Source organism: Neovison vison, chromosome 6 (assembly GCF_020171115.1).
Source record: "Neovison vison isolate M4711 chromosome 6, ASM_NN_V1, whole genome shotgun sequence".
NCBI classification, from domain to species: Eukaryota; Metazoa; Chordata; class Mammalia; order Carnivora; family Mustelidae; genus Neogale; species Neogale vison.
The window spans coordinates 99,083,604-99,106,160 of NC_058096.1; the positions used below are offsets into that span (position 1 = coordinate 99,083,604).

General features: G+C 33.6%; 1 protein-coding gene across 3 annotated transcripts in view; it reads left to right on the plus strand.

The window, feature by feature from the left end:
* The window catches only part of NAALADL2 (N-acetylated alpha-linked acidic dipeptidase like 2), a 1,286,203-nt gene that overhangs the window by 756,073 nt on the left and 507,573 nt on the right, over positions 1–22,557 (plus strand). The gene's annotated exons all lie outside the window — the stretch shown is intronic.

Genomic DNA, 22,557 nt, shown 5'->3' on the forward strand with positions numbered 1-22,557 from the left:
AGATTTCCCGTTTATGTGGAGAATCTTTCAACTTCTGCCCTTTGTCAATCAGGCACACTAATCAGATGATTCAGATTTATCAATTTATGTTGTCCTAAATCTGACCCGATTTAAGGAGTAAATAATATCACTTGATATTCTCCCTGCGAAGTATGCTAAAAATCAACCAGGGGGTTGGATATGGTCATTACAGTTAAATCCCTCTTCATCTACATTGACTGAATTTTGATATTTTTATCAGATTACTGACAGCCGGGAAGACATAGCCGTAGGCACCTAACAAAAGAAAACTGAACATGAATTGGTATTGAATTTAGCCCCAACCACAGTGCCTGGTGAAATCATAGGGCACTTGCATATCTCAGCTCATTTATTATTAGAGAAGAGTTCTTATTAACTTCTTCAGGAAACCGTTGCCATTAAATCTTATCTTGAATGAGAAGAATTTGTAACTTGAAAATGTTTATGAATTTTTCATAAGGATCCTTTTAGGGTGTGTGCTTGTATGTGATAGCCTGGCAAAGGTTGACGGATATGTGGAATATTGTAATGACTTGATGGATGCCCATGGAATGTTCAATGGAAAAGTGAAAAGGGCTTGCTGGGCTGCTGTGAACATCTTCCAGTGTTCTACTGATTTTTGTTGGCTATTAACGAAATCCTCCCAGAAAGTAATAGTTTCTAACTAATGAGTTGAAAATGACAGGATTCTGTTATTACACTAGCTAGGCCTCTAAGAAATATTTTTGGAGGAAGGATCAGGGACTTACTTTTTGTTTCATTATATTAACACATTTTATTAATGCATATTTGAAATATGTATCTGAGCTAAGTAGATCTTAATAAGGAGGCACACAGTTTTTTGTTTTTGTTTGTTTGCTCTTTCTGATGAGGATCCTATCTTATTATATTCTCTTATTGCTTCAGTGTCACAGAATCCCAGAGAAATTTCACAGTTACAGGGGAATATGAATAGTGTGGCCCAGATCAGCAAAGACCGGAAGATATCAGGAAAATAACAATAAAAACAAACAAAAACTTGGTTCATTTTAGCAAGGGAAAGATATGCAAAAGTAGAGAAATAATCTGCTTCAGGCGTTTTTAATTAGTAGAGTATCAGGTTCAGTTTGACTTGCTCTATTTTAAAATGAATAGAAGAAATTGAGGAATGGATTCAAAATGATTGGTAGATCAGGAAAATGTGATGAATTATTTAATTGGGAATTATTTAATCTGAAAAAAGAAGGCTGAAGATAAAGTTTAAAAAAAGATTTCAGACACATGAAGGAGTTTCGTATGTCATAAAATTAGGAGCTATTCCAGTCTTGTAAAGCTAAAGCTACAAAACATGGTCTTAAATTGTAACAAAATATATCTGGGCTATACATAAATAACTTTATAAAATAAGGCTGATTAAATACTAGAAAAGGCTTTCAGAAATGGTTACCCCAGGCTGCTTCTAGAATATTTAGAATATCTAATGTTTTATATAGTATTTCTTGATAACTATATGTATATGTTTATTATAATCTTTGACAATTCACTACATGGTATGGAGTTGTTTAATATATGTTGGATACTAGGTATCTACATTTTTTACTGTAGCCCCTGATTAGAAAACTTTCAAGCAAAAAGGAGGAAGGACCAGAATGTGACGACACAATGGTTGTGATCTAAGAAACCAAGAAATCTGCCTTTTCTGAAAGCAAATGCCTCAGCATTTATAAAATCATTTAATTCATTCTAGTAGAAGATAAGGTGTTGGACTTTTTTAATTCAACTCATGGCAAGTTCTGTACTTTGTAAGTCTGTTCCAGGAATGTATAAGTTTAACATGTGTCTTTAAAAAAAAAAAATCAAAGGACCATTTTTTTATTAAGTTTTGCTAAGAAAATATACTTATCATATTTTCAAATTATGTGAAGTATTAATCTTTAGTATAAAAAGGGGGTTGTATAGGTAGATGGACTATGTTCCTTTATGAAGTTGACCAATGTCTATGCATCTCTGGCTATAAAATCCCTATCTGGACTATGTTGGTTAATATGGAAAGAATGCCTCTGTTCTAGCATTAATTTAGCCAAATCAATTTGTTGATTTGTTTGTTTGTTTTTTTCTGCTTAAAGTCATTTATAACTTTAAAAATTGATCATATTTATGATAATAATCAGTTACTTTGATAGTTTTATAATTCTGACTGAAAGGTACTAGTCTAATAATGCATTCCTATACATATTCCCAGAACAGACTCTAAAAAGAAGGGCATTTAATCTCAGTCACCATAGCCCTGTCCAGCTCATGTTTAGCACCTAGAAGATGGAAGGCCAAATTGCTTGAGATGTGCTGCTTATGCTTTATGTTATCATTCCAGTCTCAAGGAAGCTTTGTGACAGAGCTAAGATTAATTAGCTTATTGGATCTGATTACCGTAGACCCTGATTTCTGTTAATAGCCATGTTTATCATCTTAATGTCAAATTTGCTTCTAGCAATTTACTTGATCACATAAATGTATGATGCATTGAACCTGCTGCATTTGACATCAGATAAATATTGAGGGTTGGGAGGCTTACTTCTGTGATAATATGTCATCCCTAGTACTACCCTCTCTATCTCACAAAACAGTTTAAAGTATTACTTTTTCAATGTAGAAAATATATCTGGGGAAAGTGAAAAATCATACAATATGCATCCTGTTTCTCTCATCAGATGGGATAATTCCATCTGTTATTCTAAGTCCATAGAAAGCAGATGTTATAAGTTATTCAATCAGTTCTTTTGGGTTATTTATCTAATATAAGATAAAGCATTGATATTTTACTTTCAAATAAATTCTTTAATATGGGAGGAGGGAAACTGTGGTTTTAAAAAAAAGTGTGAGAAAAACAAATATAGCCATGGTAACATAGCAATAACTTCTAAGAATAACATGCAGATAAGTGACAGATTAGGATAAGAAAAGGAACAATATTTATTTATATTTTACCTATGGAGTATCCATTTTTCATAGGCCTACCTCTACATATTTTAAAATCATGGTTTATGTAATTTAATAGCAGATTCCCATAATGATTTTCACATATTTTTCATTTTAATTATAAAACATTAGGCTTTATGTTGTTTATGATTTACCTCTGGGTCCATGTGAACACAAATACTTATCATAAACTGCAATGCAAGTGTCTGGTAGAAAGCTGCATTTATTTATTTGTGTTGCTTACGTTCTTAAAATTTATTCCGGGGTGCTTGGATGGCTCAGTCGTTAAGCATCTGCCTTCAGCTCAGGTCAAGATCCCAGGGTCCTGGGATGAGCCCCACATGGGGCTCTGAGCTGGGCAGGAAGCCTGCTTCTCCCTCTCCCACTCCCATACTTGTGTTCCCTCTCTCGCTGTGTCTTTCTCTGTCAAATAAATAAATAAAATCTTTTAAAAATATTATTCCACATATATGTCTATAGACATGAAAAATTCATCTTTATTCACCAAATTTTAATTTGGTTGCATATTTATAGGTAACCAAGATAATTTATCTCCTTTTAAGTATTTTATTTTAAAGTATTCTCATATAAATTTCTTATTCCAAACCAGTGCCAAGGATTTTCAGTTGTTATACTGCATTATCAGCCCTATTAGAATCTTATATTTTTCATTCATTTAGGAAACATTATCATTGAAGATTATCTATAAGAGAAAACAAGCTTATCTATAAGAAATTCTTAATTTTAAATGATATACAAGGAGATTAAGAAACTTGCATAGGTCAAACAGTTTTTGCATATATCACAAGGAGACAAGGAATCTTAATAGATCACAAAAGGAACCCTAGTGTAAGAGAATTTCTAATTAATTTGTGTTTGTGGGGTGGGGGATAAAGGATTGATATTTCCTTTGTACTTTGTTTTGAATATACATCTGTGATGGAAATACAGATTTTTTTAGATTTCTTTTCTATGTATGTTCCTACTATTAGAAATTTGTCATGTATTAACTATTGTATTTTCAACAAATTTTAAAAAGTGTCTTAAGTAATAGGCCTTTCTTTGAATTATTTGAATATTTTACATCAACTGACTATAGATTAATACAGTTGTTAAGTAGAAATAGAAATGTTTCCCCAAATACTCAAAAGAGCATAATAGTACAATAAAAGAAAGTAAAATATAGCACATGGGCAGTATTTTGAATTTCAAACTTTGAATGGTATTCTATTAGCAAAGGTTATATGGTCGAATTTCAGAATATTAGTGAGCTATGAGCTATGTGAACTCCTTTATTTTGTTTTCACTTGGAAACAGCACCACAAAATTAAACAAGAAGGCAGGAGAGCTTAAGGCTTATGGCATGGGCTCTGAAGGAGATATTTTGGGGCTTAAATCTTGGCTCTACCTATGACATTAAGAGTATCACTTCACCTACAAATTGATGTATTCATCTGAAAACTAAAATTCTACTTGCAACAAAGTATTCACTAAGCCAACTGAAAGTGAATGAACTTGAAGAGTTTTTTCAAGTTAGGACAGGTAAACTGGACCCATAATTTTCACATATTTAGAGTTATATTTTATTCCATCATACATAAGTATTCTTTCCTTGCTCTTGGAGATGATTCACAAACAAACAAACAAACAAACCAAAAGAACAAACAGTATTCACTTAATTGAGAAAAATGTGTCAGAGTGATGAATCATAAAAATAAGCCCTCAGGAAATCTTAAGAACTATAACATCAAACTCCTCTATTTGTGACCCTTTTCATTTCACTTTATTCTCCAAACAGCTCCCCAGTGCTCATGTACTTTTCACTGGCTAAGGGTTACATCCACGTTTGAAATGGTGACCGTAAAGATGTGTTAGCACTGGGGAAGTTTTCCTGGTAATAGAAAGCAGGTGAAGTGCAGAGGTGGTAGAAATAAAATGTGAAAGTCAAAGGTTGTATACCGATTTCACTATGAGTAAAGAGATGTTTACTGATGCAAGACGTACAAGGAGAGAACTCAAGCCATTTCTGAGAATATTCATCCAAATAGCTTTATAAACCATATACTGTATTCATATAGAAGTAGTTTACTTTCTTAACATTTTCAGGAAGATCTTAACAGTCCCAAAAATTAAATAATTTTTTTTTCTTGTGTATTTCAAGAAAACTAAAATGTCACATAAACTTCCCATTTATACCCAAGCGTAGGGTTCCTGTATCTGGGAACACTGCATACAGGTGGGCCAATCACACCCTTTACTACTTATGGGACAATATTTACAACATAAACATCAGGGATTTGCACAATATTTTACATCTGTTTTCTGACTAACAGCAGTATAATGTCTCCTTCTAACAAAATTCATATATTATGAGAAATTTTAACCAGATGGAAGTCAAGTGTCTAGAGGACACTTGTTTTATATGTACCTCTATCCATATGGCAACTTTATGTGTATTAGTAAACACTAAAGATTTAAACAATGTAAACTTATGACATATTTTAACCCTAAAATATGAAGATCAAATACTAAGTACTATGGCTAAGCTTTCAACAAAATATGAATACTATTTTAGTTATTCTTATTAAAAGATGGTAATTATAAATGAAAATTCTAGGGATGTAATAAGAATAACAAAACTTCAAAAGTCTTTTTTATTTTTCCTAGAATTCATCACTGCAACTTTAGTATCTGCCAGAAGTTAGTATGACACTTACATGATATAAATCATTTTAATGTTATTTTTTTAGTCATATATAATGCATTTTAATAAAAATGCCTCTAAATAAAAAAATTACTTCATATTTTATTAAAAGTTATACTATACTATAAATACTAGTAATCATTAAATTTCTGTAAGGTGAGTAAGCATAAGGAAAACAGAAAAAATTCAGATTTACCTGAAGAACTTTGTTTTAAAAGATTTTACTTTTTGGAGAGACAGAGAGAAAGCACAAGCAGGGAGAGTGGCAGGCAGAGGGAGAAGCAGGCTCTCTGCTCAGCAAGGAGCCTGATGTGGGACTGGGATCATGACCTGAGCTGAAGACAGACCTTTAACTGACTAAGCCACCCAGGTGTCCCAAGAACTTTTTTTAAACGATTTTATTTATGTATTTATTTAAGAGAGAGAGTGCACCAGCTAATGGAGAGCAGAGGGAGAGAATCTGTACCTCTTTAAGCAGACTCCCCGCTGAGTACAGAGCTTGAGTGGCATGGGAAGTGGGGGGGAGTTGCTTGATCCCAGACCCATGAGTTGAGCCCAAACCGATCTGACTTTCAACCAACTGAGCCACCCAGGCATCCCATCACAGAGTGTTTTTGATCTATCGTTGAAATAGAATTTATTCATTGTTGAGCTTATTCAAAGGCAGGGTCTCCATTTCTCTTTGTGGTATAATTAAAAATAATTTTTGCCTTAACAAGGCTTTTGAGAATTCCTCTGCAAATGAATTCTTAAACCCCAAAGCTTTCAACAGCTTTTGGCAAGAAAGAGTTTAGGCAAATCATGTAAAAATGACTAAGCCGATGTAAAAAAATTGGAATAGAGTTTTTATAATTGGGGTAGATAAAAATAGAACACTGACAATGAAACCATACAGAATAATGAGGAAGTTCAGTCTTCATTAAAGGAAATCCATTTCTTTCATCTTTCAACCTCAGTAGTGCAACCCAACTAATTTTCTCCTCCTCTTATTTACTGGCTCCCTTCACCTCCCCATCCCATGCTCAATCCCAGAGATACTAAGGTATGCTGACTACTTCTAGCTGGACCTCGTTTTAATCAATGGGTGCTGTTTGTATCTTAGGACAACTTAGCAAAAAACATTCGTAACTGTGCAAAATAAGACTTCTGGTATCAAAAGCCCAAGGAAATAAAATCACTGACACCAATATTTTAATAGAGTCATCGTGTATGGCACTACAAACTGAAATTTGTATTTTCTTTTATCAAATACTACTTTAAATTTACTGTGTCAAGTATCCGCATTTTTTTTTCAAGTATCCATATTTTGACCAAAATATCTGACACAGAGAAGTTGTATTTTGAGGTGATCATCAAGACATAGTTCCTAATTTATTCTACCTTTTCTGAAAACCTTAATGTTGTAGCAAGGCCATGAATTTATAGACCAGTATGGGAGAGATTTGAAGAATTGGAAGTAATATGTTAATTTAGTAAAATGGCGGTATTTCCAGATAAACAAGTATCTTACTTCAGTCTTCATTCTTTTCAGTCTGTCCTTCACTTAACAGTTAAAATGATCTTTTTCTTACACAAACTTGATAATAACAACATATGCTTAAAACTGTTTGGTGGTTCTCAATAACATCAAGACATTCTCCACTGACATAGAGCCCAAATGCTTATTACTTATTACTTATTACTTACAAATCCATTAATAATCTGACATTTACCTACCTATTTAATGAGGTTTTTACAACCTCATTTTTTTAGTTGTCATCTTCTTTTACCTTCTAAAATATACCATGTGCCCTCCTATCTCAGAACATTTATTTATTCTAGTTTATTCTATCTGAATCTTCTTCCCTTTACCCTTTTTCTTACACATATATGTAATATAATATTACTTCCTTAGATAATACTTCCCTAAATTTCAAAGAATATGTTAGTAAAGCAAAAATAACCCCTTTCTTTCTTGACAAATAACACTTTCATAATTTGATGTCTTTGTGTAATATAATTTAGTATGTGACCTCCCTATTAGATAATAAACTCATACAGGAAAAGATGTTGGTTTTTCTCTGCTACTATCATCAGCTTTTACTACCATGCTGCCATCCTTCATATATGCTAGTTGTGTCTCAGAAAATTGCGTGTTGAATAAGAGAATAATTTAATGAATGTATCTGACTAATATACCAGAGAGTATCTCAAACTCTATTTTCAGCTCTAAAACTGTTTTCTATTAACTGGTTGAGTAGCTGAATCTAATCGTCATTCAAGTTCAAGGGCACAGGAGGAATGTTAGTCAACACATGACTAACCAAACTCTGACCAGAGTAATTTTGAAAATAGAAACTTATCCGTAGTGTTCTAAATTATTAATGAATTTGCAACCCTCTACTTCTCTTTTGCCTGTTAGTGTTCTTTTGGAAAAGTCCAATTTAAGTAACCTGTCCCAATAACAAGGTGACTGCATTGTATCAGATGAGATATTTGTGTGACTTCATTTGCATTTAGTCCTTTTCACAACCCTAATTCAAGGTATTCACTGCACATACGGGTAAAATGAGGCTCTCAGTGGTTAATTATTTTATAATTATACAGTTTAGTAGGTGGAAGAACTTAGACTGGAGGATTGGAATCCATGGTGGGAAAACTCCTGTTCTTTTCCTGTGCTAAGTTGTAGTATTTCCATCCATATATGAAGGGAAACATGAATATGATATAGGAAATACCGTCTCCTAATGTAACTTCTCTAAAGTTACATTAGATTTTATTTTTGTTTGATTGTGTTGTTTTATGCAACAGTTCTATATTCCAGATGGAGTCAGTGTGCTTTTCTTTCCTCTTGGGAGAGTCTACACAGTGTCCTTCATTTTAGAACAGTTAACTTTTTAGCTGTGGATGTACCTGCTAGCTGCAATTAGAACCTTAGTGTAGACAGATCACAGAAACATTCCCTGCAAGTAACACACTATGGATAGTGACAAGCCAGATACCAAAGGAACTCTCAAACTTGGATTCATTTTACATGGAACCCTAGGGCAAGTGGATATTTAATCTAAGCTAACTGCAGAGATTTACCCTTATCATTGCCAATGTACTCATTGAAATTACTAAAATATTTTAGCAACAGCTCTAGGAAAAGAAAGTCCATCCTACCATCTAAAAGAATTTACTACGCATAATTCTGCCTGAGAGCTAAGCCTTCTTAATGTGGATTTTAATGTCAGTTTTCATTTTAGATTCATGTGTAAAGTACTAATGCTTTTGATTGAAAATATACCTTTAATTAAAAGCAGAAGAGGTTTTTGTTATTTATTTATTTATTTTAAAATATTCCCATTTGGGTTAAAGCACATAGTAAATCTGTTGGTTGAATACATTCTAGGCATAAAATCATATATTATGTCTCTTCAAAACTGCGTACTTTAATTCTTAGTTCAAACCATCTGGGTTGTTTTGTTTGTTTGTTTATGGCACAAGATATTACCTAATGTCTGATTACTTCCTGAAGTTGGAGAGAGAAGAGTGATCTGGAGTGATAATATTGGGAAGACCAATATGACAAAAAATGACTCTGAATTTTCCAACAATATTTAAATAAGACTTCTACATGTAAGTGTATGTATATTTTAGAAATAAAGTTGTACATCACAAGCTGCACTGAGATATCAAAATATATGGTTACAGGAATTAATCACTGAGAGATATGCACTTTCCTAGAATTTTAAAAGCAAAAAGCCCTGCAAATTTATATTGGGAAATTGCAGGGATGAGAATTTTTTCTTCTTTTTTGATGGAATAAATGGACTAAAAAGTAGTCTTTGTTTTCCCACCTTCATTTTAGATACATTTAAATATTATTTTTAGAGACGATCCAGAGTCATAGCGTTTATGATCTACAACTTAGTCATTGGCAAACATCTGATATTTCTGGAATTGGGAAGATGAGGAATCTTTGTTTGTTCTTACTATTCTATTAGCTATTCAACTATTTATGCCTTTCTAGTTTTTCAGTTTAGTTTAGTTTTTTTTTTTTTCCCCTTTGTTCTCCATCTAATCCTTACTTCTGTTTATACCCTTGGGAATATTTTCCTATTAAAAAAAAAAAAACTAGTTTGAAAAGAACCAGGTAAAGATAGTGCCCCCAGCTACTAGAATCCATAAAACCATTAAAAAAAGTTTGTGAAGAAATTCATATACTCAGAAGAAAAAAGGAGGACTTACTGTTCTTGGTTTATGATTAACACCTTAAATCCTATGTTTTACACATTCATCATCAGATGTGTTTGAAAAAAATATTCTATTTCACCCAGCTAGATGGTAATGAGAGAACAGGATTGAGGAGGTTGTCGCATCTCACTGAAGGCTGAGAGATGCTTGTTAACATATATTGTTATCAGTGAAAAATCATGGGTTCTTACTTAGGAATCTTTTTTATGAAATAGAAAAATACCTTCAGTTTGAGAGAAACAAATTCACCTTTTCTATTCCTGATACACTTAAACATCTTCTACCACAGAAGCACAGTGGGTATCATTTAGAACTTAGTGGATAAACAAAAACTTTTTGGTACTGTTGGTGGGAATGTAAACTGGTGCAAGCACTATGCAAAATAGTATGGAGATTTTAATTTAAAAGTTAAAAATGGAGGGGCACCTGGGTAGTTCAGTCAGTTAAATGACTGCCTTTGACTCGGGTCATGATCCCAGGGTTCTGGGATTGAACCCTACCTGGGGCTCCTTGCTCAGTGGGGAGTCTGCTTCTCTCTCTCCCTCTGCCTCCTTGCCGGCCACTCTCCCTGCTTGTGCTCACTCTCTCACTATCTTTCTATGTCAAATAAATAAATAAAATCTTTGAAAAAGTTAAAAATAGAACCACCATATTATTCAGCAATCCCACTTCTGGGTATAGATCCAAAGGGAAAAAAAAAACTGTATCAGAGAGATATCTGCACTTCCATATTGATAGCAGCATTATTCTCAATAGTCAAGATATGGAAACAACCTAAATAGTTGTCAACAGGTGAATGGATAAGGAAAAGGAGATACACACATGCACACACACACACACACACACACAGGAATATTATTCAGCCTTAAAAAGGAAAGAAATGTCTGCCATTTATGACACAATGAATGGAACTTGAGGACATATTAAGTGGAATAAGCCAGACGAAGAATAATACCCCATGGCATCACTTATATGGGGAATCTAAAAAAAGAAAAAAGTCAAACTTATTGAAAAAGAGTAGAATGGTGGTTGCAGGGGGTGAGGGGGCTTGGAAGAAAAGGAAAAGGCTGGTTAAGTATACAAACTTTCAGCTCGAAGTTGAATAAGGTCTGAGAATCTAAAGTAAAATGTCATGACTATAGTTGATAACACTGTATTGTGTAACTGAAATTTGCTAAGTGTGGCACTTAAATGTTCTCTCCAAAATAAAACAAGTGGGGTGATGGATGTGTCATTTAAATGTGTTAATTAAAATCTGAGGTGCAATGAACAAAAAAAAATTGTTTTCCATCTACAATTACATATTTTAAAGATAATTTTGATTAAAAATATCCTTAATAAATTAAAGATATACCTTAATGTTTAAAGGATAATTTTCCATTTGATTTAAATTAGATCAGTAAATTTAGTTTTCAGAAAGTCTTTCTATTTTTTATTCTTTTAAGTATTTAATTATTTGAGAAAGAGGGTAAGAGACAGAGAGAGCACAATCAGGAAGAGGTAGAGGGAGAGAGAGAAGCAGACTTCCCTGCTGAGAAGGGAGACCCATTCAGGGCTCAATCCCAGGACACTGGGATCAGGACCTGAACCAAAGGTAGAGGACTAACTGACCGAGCCATCCAGGCACCCCTCAGAAAATCCTTTTCAAGCTGTCTATCTCCAGTCCATAATTCTAACTTCATAGAAGAATTTTAAGGATCTTGACATGGTATATATATTTTGTATTATTTCCCTTGAAAACTTCTTAGATTTTGTGTAGCCCGGGTGGGTTAGTCAGTTAAGTGTCTGCCTTCGGTTCAGGTCTTGATCCCAGGTTCCTGGGACGGAGCCCCACATCAGGCTCTCTGCTCAGTGGAAATTCTGCTTCTCCCCTCTGTCTCCCCCTGTTTGTGTGCTTGCTCTCTCTCTCTCTCTCTCTCTCACTCTCTTTGTCAAATAAATAAATAAAAATCTTTAAAAAAAAACCTTCTTAGAATTTGTTATTATGGGGTAAAATTTAATTGCCTTTTCTAGTGTCACTTTCTTTGTGTAAGGTCCTTAAAGTAGGCTGTAACTGGTCTCACTTTTACATGTTAATTGGTTTTGATAATAAATTATTTTTAATTTATTAATTTATTAATTACCTTTTGCAATGTTTGTATTTTCTCAAGGTTCAACTGTTTTATTTAAATTGTTTGATCAAGTTGATAAACCCAACACATTTTAAAAGAATACAAAACTAATTTTTAATTAAACTATACAGAACCACGCTCAAACTCTGTGTCTGTACAAGTGATTACCATCTTTGAATTGAGCACCTCATTTGATCTAGAACCTTCCACAATACAAGACCTCACATCATGTATGTAATCAAGCTTTTACTTTTTAGAATTAGGGATTGAAACATCCTAAATAAAGCTTTACTTATTCTTGTGGATATTTGAATTTCGTTTAGACAAAGAATCTAGTTTTTCTCTTGTTTCCCAAATATTTTCTATTTCATTTTCCATGTGGAATGCTTCAGCTCTTCTCCATTACTTTGGGTTATCTCAGGCCCACTTCTCTTACAGAGCTTTCTCCAACTATCCTAGCTGACTCCGACATCGCCTTGAAAATCTACTGTTATTTTTTTGTTGTTTCACACATGCCATTTGTATCTTTGCAAAGCTAATTAAATACAAGTTTTATGTTATGCACTACTTTAATATCTCTGTTTTTAGTTTCTCCTTTCCTCCACCAAAATCAAGGAATAGATACCTAAAATTCACTTTAAAATATTTTATGATTAAATCATTTTATAATGCAGTAAATACTAACACATAGTAGAAATTTAATATGTATACATGTTTTACCACTGAACAAATGAAATACTGAAACATTTTTTTCTAAACACATCAGAAAGCCCTAAAACCTGATTTATGTTCCTATAATAAACCCGAGTCAATCTATGATAGTGTGGCATGAGTGAGAAAACTAGAAAATTGTAATTTACTGTTCTGTTACTTGATAGAGCTGGTCAGGGCAATTTTCTAATTCTTAGTATGCTTGGAAGAACACTTAACAGGCTATAGTTACTACATGTTTTCTCTTTTCTAATCTTCGAAAGCCTGTGACATCAGCTGCTTTTACAGCTTTAAAACCACCATGTCAGCTTTTAAATTCCTTCTAATGTCTCAAGGAGAAATAGGCAGAGAGAGTAAAAGGAAAATAATTTGGATAAAAATGAATTAATTTTGAAGAGTTCTTCAAGCCCTACTTACTCACCCATCCCCCACTGCACCAACTTTTACCGGTGACTCCTAAGGGGTAACCAGAAACATGAACGGTTCTTACAGCGAAAGTTTAGGTAATTTATTCAGTGCATTTATTCAGCAACTTAGTATCTCTTAATGAAGGGGAAATTTCAGTGGTTGGAGAAGGGAAGGGTAATGCTGTAGTTCTGCAATCTTGATTATTTTTACCTCTGTCCCAATGTCTTGGAGTTTGTGACTCAACCCTTTTTTTCTTTTGGTGGGAGGGAAAGGGTGGCTGGCTTTTCTTTCAAGAATGAAATATACAGATATTATCTCTACTTTTCTTCATTCTCTAATTATTTAGGATTTGTTCATTAACAGAAATTCAACAGTAACAGAATCAGCAATAACCAGGATCAATAGCTAACTTTTAAATTCTGACAAAAGCAGGGTTGCATGGAGATAGAGACACAGCATTTGTTTCAACATTGATAAGTTGGGGGACATGGGACATGGACTCAAAATATCCATATCTATCTATCTATCTATCTACACATTTATATGTTTATTTTATTTATATATTTTATATGTTTATAAATATATATGCTCTTATATATATACATGTATATGTATATATATATATACATATATACACTTAATACAAAATATTCTTCTAAGGATTCAGTTAAAAACAGCATGATGACCTCTTTCCCTCTACTTCCCTCACATTTGTAGGATGCTTAAGCAGATAGGAAGCACAAAGAAGCATAAATCTCAAATAAAATGTGACTGTAGTTTCTATTTTCTACCTGAAAAATATTCATTGTATTTGATGCTGTCATCTGGATTACCTAAAATAATAGAATTTGTGACATTAACAGAAATTACTTCTTCAATATACTTTACAAAGAGCTTTTGTTGTAACAGACAGGTCTGACATGCAGTTGGCACTCATTTTATGCTCATTTTCTTTCTCCTATTAGAGAAATAAAACATTTTTGCCAACTAAAAGAGCCTTCCATATCAATGCTGAAGCAAAAGAGAACATAATTTATCACTGTGAAATCATTAACAGATTTACTTGTACATAAGCACCAAATTGACTACAAAGATAGGGCAGATTTTCATACAGATGTACCAAAAAGCACAAGACAGAACAATAACTTCTCTTATCCGTTAGAGGAACAAGGATCTGCACCTTGTGTCCATTTCCTGAACATCTTATTAGAGACCCCTGAGCTATTGTTGGAAGTATGTTTTAACATGTCTGGTGGTCATTTGGTTGTTATCTTGGAGATATTTCTACACTGTGCAACTGGGAACTAGGCATCTCTAGAGAGATTTATCTCTGTCCTAAAGCAATGCCTATTCTTGGAAAGTTCTAAGAATCAGATTCTACCATCAGATAGAATAAACAATATTTCATAACAGAAAAGGGGAAAGTGATATAAAATAATAACAGTAACACAGCCTGTGTTTTACAATATATGTTGGGGCTCTAATTCAATCGCCCTTGTGTTTGGGGCGAGGGGAATATATCGTGGTATGTTTGATGTCTGGATTCAGGTGTGTGAGTCTTCTGAAGTCCAGGTTGGAGATGTGGTATCTTTGTTGTTGACTGTCAATGAAACTCCAATAATGTACGGCCAAGAGTCTCATTCTGTGGACACAGAAAAAGTTTAAAATGTCTGTTTCATCTGGAGACTTTTTCCTCATGTGTAAATCAGTTCTTTAGATTTGTTTGTCAGCTTTTAAAATACAAGCAAACTTGCTAGTCAGTGACACTTAAGGAGAGGCAAGATATAAATATTCATGTCAAAAAATGTGGTCAGTTAATTCAGGAAATTATTTAGGCTTTTTTTTTCAGATTTTTAACTGGACTGACAAATTATTCTAATGTCTTATAAATATTACACCATAGGAGACTTTTGGTGGGTTGATAAATGGCAGTTGATGGAACCAGTTTATGTCTGGGTGAATTCACTTCACACATTTACTGGGTGTGTGTGTGTGTGTGTGTGTGTGCGCACACGTGTGCATGTGTGCTAAGAACACTTAAATCGTACTCTCAGGAAATTTCAGTTCTACACTACAATATGATCGTCTATAGTCATTATTTATACACTAGATCCTCACACCTTATTCATCTCATGACAGAAAGTTCATACCCTTTAACCAGCTTTTCTCTCTTTGCCCCGCCGCAGCCCCTCGCAACCATCCTTTTACTTTTTGTTTCTATGAGTTTGTTTGTTTAAGGCTCTGTGTATATGACACCATACAGTGTTTGTCTTTGTCTGTCTAGCTTATTTCACTTAGCATAATGCTCCCTCACGTTCATCCATGTTGTTGTAAATGGCAGATTTTTCTTCTTTTTTTTAGGCTGAATAACATTCCATAGTATATATTTATACCACTTTTTTAATCCAATCATCTGTTGATGGATACTTAGGTTATTTCCCTGTCTTAGCTATTGCAAATAATGTTGTAAGGAATAAGGGAGTGCAAATATCTTTTCAAGAAACCGATTTCATTACCTTTGAATATATTTCTGGAAGTGGGATTGCTAGATCATAGGGTAGTTCTATTTTTAATTTTTTGAGGAAATCTCCATACTCTTTTCCATAGTGTACCAATTTCCATTTCTTCCAATGGTGCACAAGGTTTCCCTTTCCTCCACACCCTCCCCGGCATTTGTTTCTCTTTTGCCTTTTTTTATAATAGTTATCCTCACAAGTGTAAGGTAATCTCTCTGCTGTGATTTTGAATTGCATTTTCCTGGTAATTAGTGATGTTGAACAACTTTTTATGTTGAGAGGTTGCACAAACGTCCTTTGGTCATTTGTACGTCTACTTTGGAAAGTGTCTCTTTAGGTCTTTGCCCATTTTTAAATCAAATTATTATTATTATCATAGCTATTGAGTTTTATGAGTTGCTTTTATATTTTGGATATTTATTATCAAAAAAGTGGTTTACAAATACTTTCTTCTGTTCCATAGTTGATCTTTAATTTTGTTGATGGCTTTTTTGGCTGTACAGAAGCATTTCAGTTTCATGTAGTTTCACTTTAAAAAAAATTTTTTTTTTAAGTTTTTATTTTATTTGAGAGAGAGATGTAGCAAGAGGAGCTTGAGCAGAGGGGAGAGAGAGAGAAGAAGGATCCCCACTGAGCAGAAAGCTCAACTCAGGCTGGATCCCAGGACCCTGGAAACACAATCCAAGCCACAGGCAGATGCATTAACCAATGGAGCCACCCAGGCGTCCCTCACTTGTTTATTTTTGTTTTTCTTGCCTTTGCTTTTGGTACACACATGCACACACACAAAACCTTTGCCAAGACAAATGTCAAAGAGCACAGGCTGTTTTCGTCTAGTAGTTTATGATTTCAGGTCTTACTTAAGTCTTTAATCAATTTTGAGTTTATTTTTGTGGATGGTGTAAGATATGGGTTCAGTTTTATTTATTCTTTTGCATGTGGCTGTCAGTTTTCTCAATACAATTTATTGAACAGATTGTTTCTTCCCACTGTGTGTTCTTGGCTCCTTGTCAAAAATTAATTAACTATATATACATAGGTTTATTTCTGGACTCTCAGTTTTGTTGTATTTATCTTTGTGTCTGTCTTTATGCCAATATCATACTGTTTGGGTTACTACAGTTTTATCCATAATTTGGAGTTCATAATTTGAACTCACTATGTGTGATGCACCCAACTTTTTTTTTCCCCTCAAGATTACTTACACTATTGGAGGTCTTATGTGGTTTCATATGAATTTTATTATTTTTTTCTATTTTTATGAAAAATGTCGGAATTTTAACAGAGATTGCATTGAATATGTAGATTGTTTTGAGTATTATGGACATTTTAATAATTTTAACTCTCCTGATCCATTAATATTAGATAGTTTTCTGTTTATTTGTGTCTTAGTCTCTTTCATCAATATCTTCTATAGTTTCCAGTGGATGAATTTTTTATCTGCTTGTTTAAATTTATTCATAAGTATTACATTGTTTTGATACTGTTATAAATGATATTGTTTTCTTTATTTTCCTTTCAGATAGGTCATTGTTAATGTATAGAAACACAATTGATTTTTGTATATTGATTTAGCATCCTGCAACTTTAATTAGTTTGTCAGTTCTGACAATTTTTTGGTAGATTCTCTTCTATATGTAATATCATGTCATCCACAAACAGAGACAATCTTATTTCTTCCTTTCTAATTTGAATAGACCTGAAGGACATTTAATTAAATGATTGTAAAACACCAAACAAGTTACTGCCATTCAAAAGAATTACTTTCTAGATTTTCATTCTTATGTGGTTAAACTTACTGTTTAATAAAATTTTCATTAATTTATCACACACACACACACACACACACACAGAAAAACACACAAATTGTAAGCGTCCTACTAAACGACTTTAATATACCTGTGTGGGTGGTACCCAGAAGCCACCCTTACAGCTTCTCCCAATCACTGAGCCCTAAGAATAACAACTTTCCTGACTTCTATTGGAATAGTTTAATTTTATCTGTTTTGAACTACATTTAGTAGAATCAATAGTATATACACTTAGTGCTTGCCTTCTTTTGCTGTTGCCCATCATTGTAGTTTTACTCATTCTTATTGCTGTACCGGCTTTCATTATATGAGTATATTCCCAGTCTGTTGATACATGCTATAGGTGCTTGCTATTTGAGTTCTTTCTATTTTGGAATTACCATGAATGGTGCTACTGTGAGCATTCTTGTACGTGTCTTTTGGTGAACTGATGTACCAACTTCGGGTGGATATGAAGAGTGGCTTGCTAGGTCTTAGAGTTTTCTTATTTATGCAATTACTAAACAGGGATATCAAACTGGGTTGAAGCAGCTGGTGTCAATGTAGTTTCTCAGAAACAGTCCTTTTGAGAATGAGAATAGAGTTAAAGCACTGCTAGAATCATCACCTCTTGAAGGATATGATGTCCACTAAGGCTCTGAGAAAGAGTATTATAACAGGGTCTCAGCAGAACTAGAGCTTTGAAGACTTGTATGTCTAGGAATGAAAATAGCGAGCCAGGTTTTCCAGCACTATGTACTGAATTCATTCTTTCCCCAAGTACTTGTGGGGCTATCTCTATAATGTCTACAGATTTACCAGATTTTCTGTCTTATTCAGTTGTTTGTTTCTGTGGCACTGCCTTACCTTTTATTTTTATGTCTTTGTAATATGTGTGTTTATTTGGTAATGCCAGTCTTCTTATTTTCCCAAACTCTTTTAGTTATACTTTTGTAAACATTTTAAAATTAATTTTAATTTAAAACTCATTACATGGAAAATTGCCATATTAACAATGTTGTCTTGTTCCATGCAGGATGCCTGCGTTTCTTTATTGATTCAGGTCTTTTTTCATGCCTTTACTTTAATAGAGTATTAATTATTTCCCCATAAAAGTGTTCTGGGTTATTTTTCAAATTAACTCAAAGATACTTTATGAGTTGATTGCTATGGTAAATAGTACTTAATTTTCTCTTGCATTTTTCTTTAAATTAATGAGTGCATATGCATATTTCAAGTATCCAGCATAGTAAAAAATGACATCAATGTCACCTATATACTCAGCAAAAGAAAACATTTAGTTGCCTCAGACTGTAAAAACAGTATTTTTAAGTGCTTATTGTATAGGAGACACTCTTATAAATGCTTTTGCATGTGTTAACTCAGTAACTCTCATAACAACATAAGGAAAGTGCAATTATCACCACTTTATAGTTGAGGGAACTGAGACAGAGAGAGGTTGCATAATTTGTGGAAGTTTTACAGACAGAGTTAAACATTTTAACATCTTAATATACAGTTGGTGACTCTGAGAATTTGAATTCTAGCCCATGGCTTTTGGCTCCAAATTATGTCCTCTTACCCACAATGCTGTGCATTGCTAAGTAACTAAATTGTTACAGATGGAGCTCTAGCTTTCTCCTTCATAAAACCCTACCACATCTGGCAGTACATAGACTCCATCTTGTGAGACAGAGAGTGAGGAAGTACAAGATCCCTGAGAAATGGGAGTAGACAGATTTGTCTTTGAATCTCCAATGACTAGTACAGTGCCTAGGACAGAATATAATCTCAGTAAATGTGGTTTGAATAAATCTCTTTGTCATGGCAAATGAATACAAGAAAAGAGAAAAATTTGGGTCATGTCCCTAAAATTTTCCACCTACTGTCATGTTATAAACTCCAGTGATTTGTTTCTTTCAATATTAGCATTCATTCCATGCCTGTTATCATATAAGTATCTCATGATCTAGCAGACAGAGTTAAACATTTTAACATTTTAATTTTTAATGTTCAACTGATCAGAATTTGGACATGACCCACTCCTGGACTTATATAAATTTCAGGAAAATAAATGGGTAAGTTTCTAGAGTGTAATCGATAGTTATAATCAATCCAAGCTCACCATAACAGCAGTAGGAATTACGTATCTGCCTATATTCTATAATTTCTCTCACCAGGAATCTCTATAGCTATATTACTGTTCTCCAGGAAAATAGAGACAATAGGATATATATATATATGTATATGTGCACAGATAAGTATATATAAAGAATTTATTATATGTATAGGAATGTATATTTTTCTATATATATAATATAGAGAGATATATTTTAGATATATTTTTATATCTAGATATATATAGAAAATAATATATAGAAGGTGCCTTGGTGGCTCAATCCAGTGAGCATCTGCCTTTGGCTCAGGTCATGATCCCAGTGTCCTGGGAGCAAGTCTGCCTCTGGCTTCCTGCTGAATGGAAGGGGTGCTTCTCCCTCTACCCCTCCCCCTGCTCATGATCTCTCTCTCATGCTTTCTCACTCTCTCAGATAAATGAATAAAATCTTTAAATATTATTTATTATGGTGGTTGAAAAGTCCTAATGTCCCAAAATATGCAAAGTCAGTTGGCAAGCTGGAGACCCAGGTGAGCTGACACTATAGTTCTAGTCCTAAAGCTGGCAGGTGTGAGACCCAAGAGATGTCAGTGTTTTAGCTGGAGTTCAAAGGCAGGAAAAAGTCATAGTTGAAAGGATGTCAGGCAGGAGTAATTCTCTTTTATTCAGAGGAAGTCAGTCTTTTTGTTTTATTCAGACCTTCAACTGTTGCATGGGACCCACCCACAGTAGGGAAAGCAATTTGCTTTTTCATTCTACTGATTTAAATGTCCGTCTCATCCAAAAACACCCTCACACAAATACCCAGGATAGTGTTTGACCAAATATTAGGGCACTTCATGACCTAGTCAAGTCAACACATACTATTATTCATTATAACATCTCAAATTAAATATGTGTGGGGAAGCAGCATTATTCTTCAATTTATCCCTCCATTCATCCGTCCTACTTTGTTTCCCTTACAACTCCTCCACCAGGGATGTTTCTATAGGTTGATACCCAGATGGTCACTCAGTCAACACACACTGTAGTGCCAGTCACGTACAATCTGTTCTGAATGGTCAGTTTCCTTGCTGCATGGTAGTTAAATATTTTTCATGTTACTCTCAAATAGAAGCCAGATGTATTCTGGTAGCATGATTGTATTATTGTGGGCTGCTGAACTGCATTTTTGCCAAACTAAATCTGTTACTGACTCCTTTTCATCGAGCCTTTGAACTCTGGATGTCTTCCAAGAAGCTTTTTCTACTTTTTCATTTTGGTAAAACTGACTACTTAGGAGGTCAGAAGAGAGAAAACTGCTGATTTATAGGTCTCTTGAAAGCAAGCACAACAAAATAAGGATAGTGTAGAGAGCCTACTAAAAATTGATATGTTTGAAGTTTAGTATACTTGTTATTTCTTCTGAATTGTGACAGATAATTTTTATAGGGTCTATGTAAGATTTTTAGAGCTATCTCTAATATTAAATATTATATTTGTAATGTCTTTTGTTATGTCATGGTCAGCAAGAAAATAAATATCTTTAAGCATCTTTTCATAAATTCAATTATTATTTTAAAATTACAGATTGTTCTGTTGAAATTTTTAGATTTTAAGGAATAAGCTGATATTCCATGAAGTGTCAAATAAATATATGTTATACTGAAATAAACTGACGTATTTTTACCACTTTATCTCGAGATTTTTGGAAAACTATGGCAGTCAAGATAGTATGGTATTAGAATAAGGTTAAGCACACAGCTCAATAGACAGAGTCTAGGAAAAAATGAACTATTACTCTACAATAAAAAGGGAAAAACTATTGATTTGCAAGAAAACAATGAATCTAAAAATATTAAACTAAACAAAACAGATCTGAAAAAGTATACATTATGTGATTCCATTTATATCAAGTTTTGGAAAGAAGCAAATGTGATCAATGGAGATGGAAATCAGATTAGTGATTGGTAATTTGACTCAAAGGAACAGAAGGAAACTTTTGGGGGTGATGGAAATATTCTGTACTTTGTCAGTGATAGTGGATATATGGGCACATATATTTTTCAAAACGGTTGAAATATACACTTAACTAATAAATTTTATATTATGGAAACTACACCTCAGTAAGTTTATTTAAAATATAAAACAATGGGGAACCTTCACGGCTCAGTCAGATAAGCACCTGCCTTCAGCTCCAGGTCATGATCCCAGGGTCCTGGAATCAAGGCCTGTATTGGGCTCCCTGCGTAGTGGAGAGCCCTGCTTCCTCCTTCCGTCTGCTGCTACCCTTGCTTGTGCTCACTCTCTCTCTCTCTCTCTCTCTGTCAAATAAATAAATAAAATATAAGACAAAATGAAAGTTTGTAAACTTTATTGTAACACCTGAATAGGATATTGAATTATATAAGCTCTTCCAAGATCTCCACGTCTTCTTAGTGATAGGAAAATTACATATACATCTTCAGTGTCAATGAAGAAAGAGAGATCATGTGGTTTTTTTCCTCTACCACTATGACTTTCCTCAAAGCAATAAGTTTTTTTGGAAAAAGTAACAGTTTAAATTTATTTGGGCAATAATGCTATTATATATAGGTATATATATGTACATTATATATAAGAATTATAAGGAACTATTTTGACATTTCTCCTCTGCTGGTTTTCTTTAGACCCAAAGTAAGCTGCAAGTGTGTTTGGTTGGTTTATTAACATGAATGTCTATTGACCCAAAACTGAGCAGAAAATAATTTTATGTGAGTTCATTTCAGAGCCAAACAAAACTGCTTTATTTGCTCTGAATCCTAAGGTATATAACCCCCTCAACATTCAAGTGTTCTCTGAATGCTTGTAATTACTTCCAAATACAAACATATTCTGGTGACAGTTGATTTCTTCTAAATTAGAGGGTTTTTTCCCATTCATTATGTTTTATTATTTACTTGTATATGTTTTTCTAATAAGAATGATAAATAAGTTTATCTTCCAATATTTATTTACTTAAAGATAAGCTTTACTGAGTAAACATCAG